Raw genomic sequence first — 14,745 nt, forward strand, 5'->3', positions numbered from 1 at the left:
ACTGTCACTTTTAGAAAAGTATAGAAGAGGAGACAGATCAACAAAAATAGATGTGATAAAACTAGCAAACAGTATTTGAACACACCAGGATTTATCATACACTATTGCAAATAAAAACTAAAGATATCAGCACAGGCAGAAAAAGTTAGAAGATATGCAGATAAGTATAAAGGAAAAGAACAAAATAATTCATTGATGACCCAAAAATGTTTTATAGCGAATTGGGAAACAAACCAAAAGTAATAGAAATACCACAAGAAAAGAAGAAATTGACACATTTTGGAGAAATATCTATTAGGATCCTGTGGAACATAATACAGATGCTGAATTGATAGAAGAAAAAAAAGAGTAAGAAGTTGAGATGTACAGGACAGGAAATGAGATGATGCAATGGCCAGAGAAACTGAAACAAAATTAAGAAAAGCTCTTAACTGGTAAACCCCAGGCCCAGATCAGTGCCTAACTTTAGTATTACAGGAAGATTTAGCCCTGAGTAAGAAGTACATATATGCACACCCCAAACAGATACCAACTTGGTTAACAACAGGAAAAATTATGCTCCTTCTTAAGAGTGAACCTGTGAGCTATCCTAAAAGCTATAGACTAACAACTTGCCTTCCAATGATGTAATAACTATACACTGGAATTCATGCTAATAGAGTTTATAATCATTTAAACTGAGGGGTGCAAGGCTGGTGTAATGGTTAAGGTGTTTACCATAGAAACACAAGGTGCAAGAATTGAGTCTCACATGGGGTAATTGACTAGGCCTAAAATGGCCCATGAAGACAGTTAATCTGGTACTAATCTATGAATCTATTTAGATAATATAACAAAAGAAATTCATATGGAACAAATGATCATTTGTTAAATAAAATCATAATGGAGAATTGTAAAACAGGGAAGAACCTAACTATGGCATAGATAGATTACAAAAAAGCATTTGACAGTATCCCATATTCATGGATAAAGGACACTTGATCCTTTGTATTACACTGACCATGAAACAGTGGCAAACCAGTTTGCAGCTAAGTCATGATAAAGGACAAATTATTATCCCAGGGATAAACATTTAAAGGGGAATATTTCAGGGAGTGGCTTTTTGTCACCATGACATTTTTGTCTTGCTCTTAACCCATTAATTAAGCTGTCAGCTTGACAAATTAAATCATGGTTACAATCTGGGTCCCAGAAAACAACAAAGTGTAAAGACTTCTCATCTTTTTTTTGTGGATGAGTTAAAACTGTATAGTTCATCAGATGAGGAGCTGAAAACACACCTGGAAGTGGTCAGAAGTTTCTCAGATGATATAAGAATGTCATTTGGTCTTGATAAATGTTTAAAGCAGGAAAGTTACAGCACAAACAAAATATATGTCTGGGACAAGAATGTGGTATAATGGAACTTCAGCAGGAGGGAGTGTATAAATATCTGGGAATTGATGAAGGATCAACAATAAATCATGAACAAATATGAACAAAACTCTGGAGGGAATATTTTAAAAGACTAAAATTAATACTGAAATCAACCCTGATATCTAGGAACAAAGTCCAAGCTATAAACTAATTTGCTCTTCCTGTTCTAACTTACAGTTTTGGGTGATTGACTGGCCCCAATATGCACTGGATCCATAGTTCTCAACCTTCCATGTCCAAAAAATGAAACACAGTCCTCATAATGGGGAACAAATGGGGCAAAAATGTGGACACATACTAAAATACTAACAACTAAAAACCAACAAGGTCATTGGATGGTTAAAAAATGGTTTAAAATTTTTACTTAAAAAGATCTTTTAAAAATTAATATATTATTAATATCTATTTAATGAATCACTAAAAAAAAAATTCCTAACCTAACACTGAATGACATTTTTTTTCAATGACTTTTTTGAACTTCGAGAGAAGGAACATGAACTTTAAGACCCCAGAGGTAATGCCTTCGTAATGAGGTACACTTGAGAGGTATGACTGGATCACTTGGACAGGAAAACAAGAAAAAAGCTTCACACATATCAAATGATATATAAACATCAGTGTATACCAAGACTATATAGTCCTCATTCTGGAGGAGGTATGTGCCTCCTCAAAACAGATTGCATGTATAGATCTGCAGTTGAAGGACTGCATACATATCTGCTGACCTTATCAGATCCAGACATAGTGAAAGTTTTGAAACATGAAGAGAACAAGTCTAAGATGACTTCCCTGCATAGCTTAGCAGAAGCATATTGGTGTCAAGCAGGAACGGAAATCAAACCAGAAGTAGACAAAAATCAGGTAGCAACTGAATGTACCAAAACAAAATAAAGAATATAAGGAGAAGGATCAATAAAATGGCAAGAAAAGTGGAAAAGGCATAAATATTATTGCAAGTGCAGAAAACTCCTGGAACATCCACATGTCAATCAGGATTTGACAGAGGAATGGTTAAGGAGAGATGAATTTAAACCAAAAAAGGTTAATACTGGCTGCCCAGGATAGTGGACTATGTCCATATTGGTTTACAGAGTTCATTGAGCATATGGGAGAAACAGTCAAATGCAGGTTCTGTAAAATAGAACTGGAAATAGTTGCATATTTGGTTGTTGTGTGTGATGCACTAATGGCAGAGGACCTATGTACTGAAAGGCATAATAATGTGGCAAGACTGCTGCATTGAGTATTGTGCAAACATTACAATATTGAAATAGCTGAGAAGCTTTGGAAACATGAGCCACAAACCATTATAGAGAATGATGAACTTATTTCACATGGGATCACCCATTACCAACAGTTCAAAAAACAGATGTGAGAAAACCAGATATAGTAGTCCATGAAAAGAAAACAACAGTAGCTCTGATCATTTAAATTGCTACACACAGTGATTATAGTGTCTTGTGTACAAAGAGACACAGTCATAAAATACCAGCAAGCAGAAATGAGGGCAATGTGGAAGAAGGATACCCAGACAGTTCCAATAGTAGCAGGAACAGTGATAAATATAGATATAGATATAGATACATGTAACTCTGTACGAATTGCAGGAGTGAATTCTGGACACATTGTTGGTTCTGTGAAGTGCACGTTTAGCAAACATCAAAGATTAAAACAATACTATCATAAGCTTTAATCATACTTTAAATTAGGAATGGGGTCCATTCCTGTCATAGTATTAGAAACCCAAATGACTTGGAGAAATTAAACCAAGAGAATATGCAATAAATAATGCCCTCCAGGGTGTGTGTTAATGTGTAATTAATGCCAGCCAGGGAAAGGGCATTAATTACATATTAACACACACCCTGGAGGGCATTATTGAGCTTAGAGAATGGGCTCTCTGTAAAATAGTTGTGTTTTACTTGCTTAGTTATTGTTTTAACTACTATATTATTTTTAATATATTTTTAATGTAAAATAGTTTCTCCACCTACTGTTTCAAACTTGCTATAGTATATGTTAATGGTGTTGGAGGAAGCATTTTACATCAAACATATATAAAAAAATAATATAGTACTTAAAAAATTATAAGCAAGTGAAACACAACAATTTTACATACAACCCATTCTGTCTCTCATACACACATACACAGTCTCCTCTGCTTTCAAACACACATTCACTCACACAAGATCTGTCTCACCCTCTTTCTCAGTCTCCAGCTGCTTTCATACACACATTCAGTCTCACTCTCTCTCGATCTGTCTCACACACAGTCTCCTCTGCTTACATACATGCATTCACTCACAATTCAGTCTCAGTTTCTCAGTTTCTCTCTCACTCTGTAGATCTGTCTGTCTCTCTCTCTCTCTCAAACACACACACACACACACACACACACACACACACACACACACACACACACACACACAGTTTCTCTGCTTTCATGCATGCATTCACTCACACATGCAGATAGAAATACACACACACACACACACACACACACACACACACACACACACACACACACACACACACACTCATTCAATCGATCGCTCTCTCTCTCTCTCTCTCTCTCTGTCTTACTCTCATACATGCATACAGTCTCTCACACAGGCTTTATTTTTTTCTTTTTTCTTTTACACTCGCTAAACAGCAAAAGAGCTGCTTAGCGAGTGTAAAATAATGGCTTACTTGCTTCTCACTTTCACTGACATGCATGCATACACTGACACACAGACAAACGCACATTTTTTATTGTATTTTTTTTTCACATTTTACACTCGCTAAACAGCAAAACCACTGTTTAGGAAGCGTAAAATAATGGCGGCCATTTCATTTTATCAGTCTGAGCTCCACGGCAGCTTGATAAGCTGCCGTGAAGTGGCAGACTCGTTCTCCTTAGCGGGCATTACTTGTACATTAATACCTGCTGGAGAACGCTCCTTGTCCAATCAGGGTACTGATGTACAGTAAGTCCATTCTCTAACTAGGAATGAAGCCTTGCCCAGGCTATAAACCAGTTTTGTTCTCCCTCTTCTACAATTTTGGTGTGAATAACTGGTCCCAAAAGGTTGGATGAGTTAGACAGGAAAACAAGAAAAATGTTAAATGCTTCTCAAATGATATATAAAAATCAGTGTATACCAGTATTTTATATTCCTCACTCTGAAGGAGATATGAGCATCCTTTACACTGATTACATGTATAGATCTGCAGTTGTGGGACTGAATACATATCTGCTTACCTCATCATATCCAAACATAATGAAAGTTCTAAAACATGAGATGAAGTCTAAGATGGCCTCTCTGCTTAGTTTAGCAGAAGCAGTCAGATAGCAAGCAGGAATGGAAACCACACCAGAAGTAAACAAAAATCAGTCAGCAACTGAATATGCTGAAAATCAAAAGAAAGAAGTTAAGGAAAAGGATCAGATGAAAAAGAAAAGAATGTGGACAAGCCATAAATATAACAGCAGGTATAGAGATCTCCTGGAACAAGCTCATGGTGATCAGGATTTGACGCAGGAATAGTTAAGGAGCAAAGAGTTGAAAGGTCAATAATGGCAGCTCAGGATAATAGACTACATACTCATTGGTTTGCAAAGTCATTGAACATGTGGGAAAAACAAACTAGTGTAGGTTCTGTAAAAAATAATTGGAAACAGTCACACACCCTGTTGCCAGGTGTGATAGACTCATGGCAGTGACTCTGTACACTGAAAGGGACTATAGAGAATGATGAAGTTTGTATCACATGGGATCACCCATTACCAACAGTTCAAAAAATAGATGCAAAAAAAAAACAAAAAAGATATAATAGTCCACAAAGAAGTCAAAAGTCGCATTGATCATTGAAACTGGTGCATCTAGTGATAACGTTATCACACATACAGAGAGAGACAAAGTAATAAAATACTAGGATTTGCAGAAATGAGGGCAATGTGGAACTAAGGTACCCAGACAGTTCCAATAGTAGTAGGAGCAATAGGTCTAATAAAAAAAGAATCATATTTAGATATGTTACCAATACATGTAACTCCATATGAAATGCAGGAGTCATTTCTGGGCACATTGCTGGTGCTGCAAACAGCACTTTTGGCTTGAAACAAAACTAATTTCATGAACTATAATTAAAATCTGACTTAAGAATGGGGTCCAGTCCCATCACGGAATTAGAAACCCAAAAGACTTGGAGAAATTAAAGGAAGAGATGCAGACAAATGCAGGTTCTACAGTACAGAACTACAGACAGCTGCATATGTTGTTGCTGAGTGAGATAATCACAGCTGAGGGTCTGTATTCTGAAAGGCACAACAGTGTAGCATTGGATATTGTGCAAACGCTACAACATACAAGTAGCTGAGAAGCACTGGAATTATGAACCACAAAAAAATACTAAAAATGAAGACATGTTTACTAGGGATCATCAAATACCAACGGTTAAGAAAGAAGAAGCAAGAAAATGATGAAGATAATATTCAAAGAATAAAAGGTGAACATTTAATTAACAATTGAAATAGCTATAACCAGCAATTGTAGTGTCCTGTGTAGTGAGTGACACAAATTCATAAAAATATCAGGATATGCAGATAGAAACTACAGCAATGTGGGAGGCTAAAGGCATCAAGAGAGTTCTAGTGGTAGTAGGACAGCAGGGCTAATAAAAATCAGCTCTTAAGCACATATAAATGTGTTACTAACACATGCAACTCTATGACCTGTAGAAGGAGACAATTCTGGATACATTTCAGGTGTTAAGAACAGCATGCCTGGCAAACATCAGAGACCAAAGCAATCCTAATTCCATGATCTCTAGTCATACCATGACTCAGGAAAGGTAAAGTGTAATGTCTGAGTACAGTCTGGGACATCAAACTGGCAAGCAGTTACAGTGCTTTTGGGAAAATAATTTGTTCATACTAAGTACATTGTGAAATATAATATTCATAGATAAAAAGGGTATGATCCACAGTTTAACCTTGACTTGAGAAAGAATCTTTTCACAGCAAGGGTGATTGACATAAATTACCAAAAGGGGTGGTATAAACTGAGACAGCTGAAGCTCTTAAATTAATGTGTGATTCCTTGGTGAAGGGATGGAGAATTACTGCTGTGTTTGGCTAACAGCAACAATTGGCCTGACTAAATCAGCTTGTTCTCTCCTCCTTCTGATTCACCATGTTATATGATGATGTGTTTTGTAAAGTTATGTTATTTTATGTTAAGATTCAAACAGTATTTGTATACAGCTCTTTGTATTTATTTATGCATTGCCATACCTTAAATTGATGTCAGCATTAATGGGGCAAGAAACATTTGAACAACTTTTGATAGAAACTTTGTAAAGCTTCTTTAAAATGGATAGAATTTGAATATTTTATAAGTCCAGTAAGAAACATTAGTGACAGCTGCTAAAGTTATGAGTCTGCATTTATTTTAGCGAATGTTCCATTTCAACATTGGTTATTGTTAGTAAGTTAGTATGCATTAAACAGCAGAGCTTTTTCATTACATCTGGTAATGAATGCCGTAACCTTCACTTACCACTTACAAGTAAAATTACTTATTATACTCTTAAAACTACAAGCTGCATACAAGAACTTCAGAGAAGTTCTAAGACTAAGAAGTCTTAGAATAACCATGAATAACGTGACAGTATAATTCATAGGTTCATAGGTTCATAGGTTCATACTAGGTTATCTGCCCTGGGGCAATTATAAGCCTAGCCCGATTCTGTATGGCTTACGCCACTCCTTGATTTGAGTATACTGTGCCCTTTTTAAGGTTTAGTTTACTGTGCCTCTGTCTAATAGTGACACGGGAGTAATCCCTGGGACAAACCTATGATTCCCCCATCCACTTATCGAGATTCTTCTTGAAGAGATTCAGTGAGGTGCTCTGCCTCACATGAACTGGAATTCTATTCCAGAGCGAAGGGAGCCTCTGGGTTATGAACCCGTCCCTCCAGCAAGTTCTATTTATTTCTGTGCTGAGGTTCAAGTTCCTCGAGCGTGTGGCTCTAAGGGGTTTAGATTTACTGAGGTGGAGCATGTCCATTAATTCTGGATTTGACATAGCTTTGTATGTCAGGCATAGATCGCCTCGAAGTAGGCGGTATGCAACTGAGTAGAGCTGGAGTTTTTTTTAACCGAGCAGCATATGGCATCTGTTTGAGACCCTTGATCCTCTTGGTGAAATACTTTTGGGGTCTTTCTAATTGCTGCAGGTGTCGGGTAAGGTACATCCCAAAAGGGGCATTGTATTCTATGATGGGCCTGATGAGGGATGAATACAGGGGCACGATTACCTCTCTTGATCTAGATGTGAAACCCTTTGTCATGAGGTGGGCTATGTAGAAGGTCTTTCTAACCACTTTGGCAATGTGGTTTTCAAAGGAGAGATGGCTATCAACTTGGGTCCCCAGGTCCCTAATAACTTTCTCTGTACTTAATGGGTTTCCACCTATGTGGTAATTTGTGGGCACATTGTTTTTGCCAAAGGGTATGACTATACATTTTTTGGCATTTAGCTTTAAACCATGGCGCTGGCACCAGTTATCTGTCTCTGTGAGACCTTTTTGAAGGATGTTTGTGTCAGCTGGAGAGTTGATTATGGCACCCAGTTTGCAGTCGCTGTGAACTTGGTGAGCCATAGTCCTCCCACGCTTGCCTGTACCTCGAAAAGTATATACCGAACAAGAGTGGTCCCAGGACAGAACCCTGTGGGATGCCACTTGTGACCGGTTTCGAGTCTGACATGGCTCCAGCAACTCTCACTCTGTGGGTTCTGTCTTTGAGCCAGTTTGCACCCATCTTGTGACATAGGGGTTTATATTTAAGCTGGATAGCTTATCTATGATGCCCGAGTGGGGTATTGTGTCAAATGCCTTTGCAAGGTCCAGATAGGCTGTGTGGACTACCTTCCCTTCATCTATGGCTTTGGTGACTGTTTCAAAGAAGTCAACCAGGTTCAAAAGGCAGGATCTGCCCTTGACAAAGCCGAACTGGGTAGGATCTAGTGTCTGTAGGTCCCCAATGTCTTTGTTTATGAGCTCCATGATGATCCTCTCCATAGCTTTGCAGACTAAGCTAGTCAAGCTTATGGGGCGATAGTTTCCAGGGTCCGTAGAGGCTCCACCTTTGGGGAGTGGGACCACTGTTGCTGTACGCCATTCTGTGGGCACATATCCTGTAGTGAGGCTGAGATTGTATAGCTGTTTTATTTGAGGGATTAGTTCCTCTTGTAGTTCATGTAGGACGCAACCTGGGATGCCATCTGGTCCCATGGAAGCAGTGTTTTTTGCTTTGGAGAGGGCAGTCTTCACCTGAACATCTGAGATGTTTGGGAGGCAGCCCTCTGCCAGGATAGATACTTGCTCTTTTAGGGGTGGGGGTGGAGAAGTTTGCACTGAACCTGTCTGCCAGGATATTGGCGATATCTGTGGGTTCAGTGTATTTTTTGTTGTTTAGAATCAACTCAGAACAAGTCTGGGAGTTGCATCCCAGGTTTCTAACATAACTGAAAAAAGCCTTATGATTGTCTTTGGTGTCCTGTGCAATTTTTCTCTCGAAGCTGGCCTTGGAGGATTTTATGAGGGATCGTAATTTTTTGCTAGTACTGATCAGAGATGCCTTCCCTATTAGGGTTTTGCTCTATCATGTAGTAGCTTCCTCCTTCTGTTGTACAGTTTATTTATGGCAGGGGTCCACCAGACTGGACGCCTGCCTTTGGATGATTGGGTCTTGGTTTTGTTTGGGATAGCATGATCCATGCATTCCTGGAGATGTCCGTAGAATGCATTTATATAGGATTCTGCAGTTTAGGCTGTAGTTTCCACTGGCCCTGGGGCCTTGAAGGATTCCACTTCGGTTTTGAGAAGTGAGAAGTTCACTTTTGAGAAGTTTTTCACTGTGGTTTTCTGGGCTGGGGGTGGGGTCGGGATGTGGACATCCAGTGAAATTAATTTATGGTCTGATCTTACCAATGAGGGATATACTTCTGGTGTGGAGCATAGAGTCCCCATGTTGGTAATGATCAGGTCTAGTATGTTGCCCCCTCTTGTGGGAGTGGTGACTAGTTGTTCCGTAGCATTTGAGTTTATAATTTCCAGGAATCTTTGGGCTAAGGTGCTGGGGCTTGAGTAGTGCTTCCAGTGGCGGCTGGTGACTTCAAATCACAGGGGGGCTACAGGAGACAGCTGAATGGGTGGGGTCAAGGGGGAGGGGTGTGGCCAGCTAGAATGGGGAGGAGCTATGCTCAAAACCACAAAAACTAACTTTAATTTTATACGCTGCCCTGGGTGGCAAACCATCATTATGAAAGTCCAATCAAGACAAAAATAAGTGTAGAAGAATAAAAATATTTCAATGCATTGGCTGCATGACAGCTTACTTAATATCTAGATGGAAACAAAAGGTTGTGAGGCATGAAAAAATAAATTACTTTTTAAATACATTACTGGAATACCAGTCAAAATCAAGTATAAGAAAAACCAGAAGCACTCAACTCAAACCACTTCTCCTTGCACTGCAGTTCTAATTATAATTTATATTCAGCTTTATTAAAGTACCAAGTAACATGCTGAAAGTCGAAATCTCAGTGATGCCCCACTTGTAAAAATGTTTCTTATCCAAAAAGACCTGCTGCCTGACAACTTGTTTCATGGGGAAAACATGATCAAAGTAAAAAATGAAAAGCAAACAAGAAACAAGCTCAAGATACATTGCTTAAAGGATTACTGTACAGGTTATGGACCACACATGATTGGCATTCTGTTTAGTTTACGGGTAAAGTCTGTAGAGATGACTGGAAGTCTCCAACAAGTGTAATGAGCTTTTTAAAATAATGGAATCCTGTCCTTTAATACCCAAGGCTTATACATTATCTAGTCAAGTATTCTCTGCATGGCAATAACAGAAAGGCGTTCAATGTTGGCAATTCTTTAACAGTATGCTTATTAAAACTTACTTGCATCTTACGATCTTAGGCAAGCTTACCTTATGGTCATTAAAGCATTGCTACTTAAACACAGAGCAACAGGCACTTTGAGTAATAAGCATAAATCTGAGTAATAAGCATAAATCAACAGTAAAAAAAAATGACAGAAACCAGACCATTCTGCAAAATCAAGGACAGATGAAAAGCCACTGTAGTACTTGTGTCTACATTGGATGGGGGGACACACTGCATAACTACTTCTTGCCTTGCTTGGACACATCCAGAGTCACTACATGGGGGAGTGGGGTGCAACAAGTATGTCACAATTTGAAATGTCTCTGGCTGACTGTGATGGCCCTGACACATTTGTCATACCTCTCAACCTCAAGAGCAAGAAATCTGCACAAAGCCATGCACAGAAGTGGGACAAAGGCCCAAAAATAAGAACAATTTTTAAATATTGCTCTAATAAACTTAGAAAGATAATAGAATAGGTCTTGCATTAGTACGAATTTTCTGAAGGGTATTAAAATCTGAAACTCAAATGTCTGTCATTTTCTAACTTCAGTCTTTAGTGATTTGTCACTAATTTGCCAAAAACACAATTTTATGAAAAATGGACCAAAAATGTGATGCAAAAATATAAAATAGCCACACAATACAGCTGGGAATCTATCAAAGAAGGGACACTTTAATATCAGTACTGCTACCTTGAGCAGCTGACAAAATAAAAGAATCTACATGCATTTCAAGTAATCTATAACTTTGATTATTACAGTTATTTCTTAATTGTAAACCCTCCATGTTTTCTTCCAAAATTGCTATTTTGCAGAGGGATTATTAGGGGGAAGAGCAACATTTTGAGCCAAAATCGGGGACAGTTGAGAGGTTGGCTATGCCTAATTCTATAAAGCAATGCATGTACCTCTCAACCTGTTAATGCAGTAAATCTGAACAAGGCCAAATATATTGGGGGCACATATAAACAGAACTAAAAATTGCTCTTGTATAAATTGAGACAGTTGATAGAACAGCACTTACTTTAACATGCATTTTTCTGAAGGTTATGAAGTCTGAAACTCAGTATATCATTATTTAGTGACTTAATTCTTGAATGATTTGCCAGAAAACTACAAATTTTATGAAGAACAAACCAAAAATAAGAAGCAAAACTCTATTCATTCTTTGAAAATCTGGACAGTTGGGAGGTATAGTTCAGCTGGGCCTGTCTGAGTTTGCTGCCCTTCCCCCCTGACAAAATCATGGTTGAATGGAGCCTCTGCAGCCATTCCAATGAACCATTACTTGGCTATTTCACTCCATTTACCATAAACAGTAATGTACATACTGCTTTACTTCTATGATGAGTTGGACGTCATTTGAAAGTTTTATTTTGTATTTTGCAGCACAAACACTAAGTCATCTGCTAAACAAAGCAATGCAGTCTCACAATGAAAACTTAGCATTAAAACTTCTCTGCCCTTGAAACTCACATTCATTGAAACAGCATTCAAACCCACATTAAAAGAAAATACATTTTGCCAGTGGCAGATAAAGATTATTTTTGGGCTGTTTTCAAATCATAGGCCCCTTGCATATGAAACATACATGTGCTCTTTGATACACCTTCCTCATTGTACTAAATTATATTCCTTGTACAATACAGTACAGTTGTTAGAGAGTGTTTTAAATTTGTTTTGAACATTTTTCCAGTAAGCAATGAAACAAAACGCATGCACCCATAATGGCAAAACTGCCCAGTTCAGAACATTTATTATAAAAAAGTCTACTCAGACTTCTACAGTCCACCATTATTAGTAAATATGCACAATTCTACAGTCCACCATTATCAGTAAATATGCACAATTCTACTGTCCACCATTATCAGTAAATATGCACAATTCTACAGTCCACATTTATTAGTAAACATGCACAGTTCTTCAGTCCATTATCAGTAAATATGCACAATATCTGAAGTAAAAGTCATCTAAGTAATTCCACATTAAAGAAATCTGTAACTAATGAAGAGGTTGCTGCTAGCAATCACCTTTATATTTCATGGTTTCATCGAAAAATAAAGTGTCTGTTGCCCCTCAGGAATAAATTGCCTATATTACATTAAAAATGATAAGCTAGTAATAATATTGCAAGAGGAAATAGATGGCAAACTGATAACAGACTCATAGTTAGTATCTTCACCAAGGAGAACATTCTCAGTAAGGCAGCATCCACCCCTTGTGGGAGTAGAACCCACAGCCTTCTGCATCAAAAGCAAGTACACAACCTGTTGTGCTATTAACAAGGCAAACACTAAACTTCTGTTCCCCTGCAGCTCTCAGCTCCTTGTAAAATCTACTCAATACTCAACTGCATCTCAACTTCACAGCACAAGAAAACTGGAAAAAGCCAAAATGTATTGGGGGGGGTCAAAAGCCCAAAAAACAGGGACACATTAAACATTGCTTGTATAATCTTGGAAAGTTGCTAGAATAAAATGCTGTGTTACCTCCATACATTTTACTGCCAAGGGCCCTGAGCAAAACAGTCAGAGTAACATACCACTACGCCACATCAGCTGCTTTCTAAAAGAGAGGAAGACTGAAACTTAAATGGCTATCATTTAGTGAATTCAGTTCTCACCATAGCTGTCAACCTCTTAGTACAAAACACCTGGACAAACCCAGTAATGAGGGAATACAGCCCTCAAACATATTCAGTGAATTCAGTTCTTGCCATAGCTGTCAACCTTAGCACAAAAACCTGGACGAAGCCAATAATGGGGCAATACAGTCCCAAAAATAGGGACAAATTTCAAATATTCATCTTATAAACTCAGAAAATTGCTATAAAAGGTTGTGTTACTATGTATTCTGAAGAACATGAAGTCTGAAATTCAAATGCCTGTCAATTTTACTGCTGACAGAACAAAAACAATTTTCAGCAGAGACCCAGGGATTAATACTGCAGACACGTCTTTGTAAAATGATGGGGCACCAGAGCAAATCCACACAAACACAGGGAGGAGATGCAGACTCCACACAGAAGGCACCCCAGCCAAGAATCAAACCAGAAAACCTATAGCTGAGAGGCAACAATACTACCAATGCACCATCAAATATGCAAGAAATTAAACATTCAGAAACCTGAAGTCTGAAATTCAAATGCCTGTCAATTTTATTTAACATTTATTAATCAGGACAGTCTGACTTGGAACAAAAAAATATTTTCAGCAGAGGCCCAGGAAGAAATAATGCAGACATGTCTTTGTAACATGGGAGGACACAAAAGAAGCCCACACAAACACAGGGAGAAGATATAGACCCCACAAAGAAGGCACCCCAGCCAAGAATCAAACCTGAAAATGTGCAGCTGGGAGGCAACAATGCTACCACTGCACCATCAAATATCAAGCATTGCAGTATTTACAAACCACAGATATTATGAGGAACAGATCAGATCAAATATGAGGCAAAAATCTGCATTTTTTTTTTTTACAAATGGTGGTGGGTAGGGAATTCAGTTCTTTAACACCTGCATACAAGGTACAGGGTTCAAGCCTGAGGTATTCCCTACCACACACACACACACACACACACACACACACACACACACACACACCTGTAGTAGCAAACCACAAAAACTAAATATACTGCACTGGGTACCAAACCGTCATTATGAGAGTCCAATCAAGACAAAATGAAGTGTAGAAGAAGAAAAATATTTCAATGCATTGGCTGCATGACAGCTTAATATCTAGATGGAAACAAAAAAGGTTGTGAGGCATGAAAAAATAAATTACTTTTTTTAAAATACATTAATGGAATGCCAGTCAAAATCAAGTATAAGAAAAACAAGCAGCACTCAATTCAAACCACTTCTTGCACTGCAGTTCTAATTATAATTTATATTCAGCTTTATTAAAGTAACAAGTAACATGCTGAAAGTAGAAATCTCTGATGCCCCCACTTGTAAAAATGTTCCTTATCCAAAAAAAGACCTGCTGCCTGACATCTACTTGTTTCATGTGCAAAACATGATCACAGTAAAAAATGAAAAGCAAACAAGGAATAAGCTCAAGATACATTGCTTAAAAGGATTACTGTACAGGTTATGAACCACATGATTGGCATTCGGTGTACGGGTAAAGCTTGCAGAGATGACTGGAAGTCTTCAAGTGTAATGAGACTCTTAATGTAATTCTGTCCTTTATTACAAATACTGGCATATGCATTTCAATACCCAAGGCTTATACATTTTCTAGTTATGTATTCTCTACATGGCAACAGAAAGGCTTTCAATGTTGGCAATTCTTTAACAGTATGCTTATTAAAGCTTACTTGTGTCTTGCAATCTCAGCCAAGCTTACCTGATGGTCATTAAAGTATTGCTACTT

This window comes from Protopterus annectens, chromosome 2.part0 (assembly GCF_019279795.1).
Source record: "Protopterus annectens isolate FY-2018-M chromosome 2.part0, PAN1.0, whole genome shotgun sequence".
In the NCBI taxonomy this organism is placed as follows: domain Eukaryota; kingdom Metazoa; phylum Chordata; order Ceratodontiformes; family Protopteridae; genus Protopterus; species Protopterus annectens.